Source organism: Rhinopithecus bieti, unplaced genomic scaffold (genome assembly GCF_001698545.2).
Source record: "Rhinopithecus bieti isolate Rb0 unplaced genomic scaffold, ASM169854v2 scaffold_3397, whole genome shotgun sequence".
Taxonomy (NCBI): Eukaryota; Metazoa; Chordata; class Mammalia; order Primates; family Cercopithecidae; genus Rhinopithecus; species Rhinopithecus bieti.
In genome coordinates, this window is record NW_016804001.1 from 1 (window position 1) to 4120 (window position 4120).

General features: G+C 45.3%; 1 pseudogene; it reads left to right on the top strand.

The window, feature by feature from the left end:
• The first annotated feature begins 2632 nt into the window (after positions 1–2632).
• LOC108522223 (proliferation-associated protein 2G4 pseudogene) lies at positions 2633–3807 on the top strand (annotated as a pseudogene).
• Positions 3808–4120: the final 313 nt, after the last annotated feature.

Here is a 4120-nt window from a genome sequence, read left to right on the forward strand (position 1 = left end):
AGATTGGGCATATCTTCAGAGCTGTGTGTTGTGGCTACCGAGCACTTTTAGTGTGGCTAGTCTGATTTAATATGTACTGTAAGTGTGAAATAATATTGCATATTTTAGTTGTTTTTTTTTTTTTGAGAGTGAATCTCACTTTGTCACCCAGGCTGGAATGCAGTGGCACGGTCTCAGCTCACTGCAACCTCCACCTCCCGGGTTCCAGCAATTCTCCTGCCTCACCCTCTCAATTATGTGGTACTACAGGCGCCTGCCACCACACCCAGCTAATTTTTTCTATTTTTAGTAGAGACGGGGTTTTGCCGTGTTAGCCAGGATGGTCTCGATCTCCTGATCTCGTGATCTGCCCATCTTAGCCTCCCAAAGTGTTGGGATTTCAGGTGTGAGCCACCACGCCCAACCTTACTAATGTTTTTTATACTGATTACACATTGAAATAATACTTGAATTAAAATATTAAAGTTTTTGTTGGTTTCTTTTTTCTGTTTGTTTTTTATTGAGGTTACTAGAACATTTAGAATTACCCATGTAGATCACATTATATGTCTATTGAACAATAATGCTGTAGAGCATGGTTCTGAAGGAAACTTCATGAATGGCCCAGGTTGCCTGGAAGCCACATGTTATTACTGAGCTTGGGCCCAGCCTTTGATCTGAAGCAGTGGTTCTCAAAGTTTGGTCCCCAAACAGCATCATCAGCATTACCTGGGAATTCTCAGACTGTACCCAGGAACTACAGAATCGGAACTCTGGGAATGGGGGCAGCAATCTGTGTTTTAACACGACCCCTAAGAGCTTTTGATGAACACTAAGGTTTGAGAACCACTGGTTTCAAGCAACAGAGGAAGAAGCTGAGCTTCACCTCCTGTCACACCAGCCTTAATTCACTAGCTTGGGTTTATTTCAGGTAAACTGAAAGGGACAGCAAGGGCTGGGCTGGGGAGGAGAGTAGAACTCACAGGGGCTGAGGCCTAGAGGGGAAAACTGCATAAAGGAAAAAGTCGGGTTCTAAAGGTTACAAACATGATACCATGTATATGACTTCTAGGAAAACATACAAATGACCACCATAAATTGATTGTGGGTAAGTATATAGAGACTAAAAGGTGTGCATGTAAGAGATGCATACAAATGCAGCATACAGAATACAGAGAGATGTGCATTCAAAAGACAAGCATATTTGTGGCTGGGCGCAGTGGCTCACCCCTGTAATCCCAGCACTCTGGGAGTCCAAGGCGGGCAGATCATCTGAGGTCAGGAGCTTGAGACAAGCCTGGCCAACATGGTGAAACCCCGTCTCTACTAAAAATACAAAAATTAGCCAGGCGTGGTGGTGCACACCTATAATCCCAGCTGCTCAGGAGGCTGAGGCAGGAGAATCGCTTGAACCTGGGAGGCGGAGGCAGCAGTGAGCCAAGATCGCGCCACTGCACTCCAGCCTGGGCAACGAGCAAAACTGCATCTCATAAAAACAAAAACAAAAGACAAGAACATTTGAGATGATGGTTACCTCTCAAGGAAAGAAAGGGAGGGGCATTCTAGTAGAGAAGGCTCCACAGCAGACATCAACTGTATTTGTAATGTTATATTTCTTAAGCTGAATAGTAGACACATGGATGTTTATAGTAATGTTTTCTACAATTTTATGTAGGTCTGAAATATTTCTAAAGCGGGAGGGGGAAGCATAGCAGTTCTTCCCACACCATTGGGCAGTACTTAGAGGAGTCTAAGAATTCTAGAACCCAACCTGGCCTTTGAGGTCATTATGAAGGTACATTTGTCATGGAAGGAGATAAACCGTTAAATAAAACATGCTGTATTCGTTGAGCTAAACATTTCAAATATTTAGGCATATGGTATGTGGATCCCAAGTTGAACTCTTGTTCTAAACCCCGAAAATGTTACAGGTGAGCCAGGCTCAATATCTGGCCTATAACTCCTTTTCCTTCCTCCCTCCATGCCACTTTGTTACCTGAGCATAGTGGGGCCCCTTGCTTCTGAAAAGCGCTTGTTCCAGTAGCCCATCTTCCTATAGGACTTGGACTTCGTCCCTGACCCAGGCTAGAGTGCAACCACCAACCACCTTGTCTCTTCTGCTCGCCCCCAACCACACCCCTCTCTTTGCTCTCTAGGTGTTCAAATGTAAAACCTCTGCAATGGCCCTTCTCCCACATACCAAATATCAATGCACACCTGAAAGCCATCACTTTGGTCAGGCACACCTGCGTGGATGCCCTTTATTCGCAGCACTACCTCTTAAGAACAGTTTATTTTTCTGACAACCTTCAGCTCTGAGTTGTCTCTCCTATTTGATTTCCTTCCCCATTACAGACAAGGAAGGACTACTGAACAGGTTCCATTGTATTTGTCATGTAGGGAAGATCAAGGAAGCTACAAAGGAGCTGAAAACTTGTCAGAATGAGCCTCTGGGTATTTAAAAATGAAATAAGAAAACCTCTTCATTTAAAACAGAGCTTTGCTCTCGCCTGCCTACCCTCTCCCTTTCTTGCTCACGATTTTGCTCGCCCTCTCCTTGAGGATCAAGGGGGCTCTGACCACAGCCTGTGGCTGGGAAGGGAGACAGGCGGTGGCTCAGGGAAAACGAGGCTGCAGTGATGGTGGTACGAAGATGTTGGGCAAGGACAAGCAGCAGGAGCAAACTATCGCCAAGGACCTGGTCGTGACCAAGTATAAGATGGGGGAACGACATAGCCAACCAGGTACTTCAGTCCTTGGTAGAAGCATCTAGCTCAGGCGTATCAGTACTGAGCCTGTGTGAGAAAGATGATGCCATGATTATGGAAGAAATAGGGAAAATCTTCAAGAAAAAATAGAAATGAAAAAAGGTATTGCTTTTCCCACCAGCATTTCAGTAAATAACTGTGTATGTCACTTCTCCCCTTTGAAGAGCAACCAGGATTATATTCTCAAGGAAGGTGACTTGGTAAAAATTGACCTCAGGGTCCATGTAGATGGCTTCATCGCTAATGTAGCTCATACTTTTGTAGTTGATGTAGCTCAGGGACCAAAGTAACAGGGAGGAAAGCAGATGTTATTAAGGCAATTCCCTTTTGTGATGAAGCTGTCCTATGCCTGGTCAAACCTGGGAGCCAGAACATACAAGTGACAGAAACCCTGAACAAAGCTGCCCATTCACTTAACTGCATGCCAACAGAAAGCATGCGGTCACATCAGTTGAAGGAGCATGTCGTCGACGGAGAAAAAACCATTATCCAGAATCCCACAGACCAGCAGAAGAAGGACCATGAAAAAGCAGAATTGGCGGTACATGAAGTATATGCTGTGGATGTTCTCATCAGCTCAGGAGAGGGCAAGGACAAGGATGCAGGACAGAGAACCACTATTTACAAATGAGACCCCTCTAAACAGCACGGACTGAAAATGAAAACTTCACGTGCCTTCTTCAGTGAGGTGGAAAGGCGTTTTGATGCTATGCCATTTACTTTAAGAACATTTGAAGATGAGAAGAAGGCTCGGATGGGTGTGGCGGAGTGCACCAAGCATGAACTGCTGCAACTATTTAATGTTCTCTATAAGAAGGAAGGTGAATTTCTTGCCCAGTTTAAATGTACAGTTCTGCTCATGCCCAATGGCCTTATGCAGATAACCAGTGGTCCCTTCGAGCCTGACCTCTACAAGTCTGAGATGGAAGTCCAGGATGCAGAGCTAAAGGCTCTCCTCCAGAGATCTGCAAGTCAAAAAACCCAGAAAAAGAAAAAGAAAAAAAAAGGCCTACAAGACTGTAGAGAAAGCCACCAGTGGGGAAACATCAGAAGAAAATGAAGCTGGGCACTGAGGTGGGTCCCATCTCCCCAGCTTGTTGCTCCTACCTCATCCCCTTCCCACCACACCCCAGACTCTGTGAAGTATAGTTCTTCTTCTCCACCTAGGACCACGAGCAGAGCAGGGGTCTCCCTGCCCCCATCCCAGTTCCCCAACCCACTCCCTTCCAACAACCAGCTCCAACTGAATGGTCTTGGGAGGCGCGGCTTCCCAACCACAGAAGACTAAATGAAAAAAAAAGAAATTGAATAATAAAATCAGGAGTAAAAAAATAAAATAGAGGGGGGCGGAGAAAGATGGCCGAATAGGAACA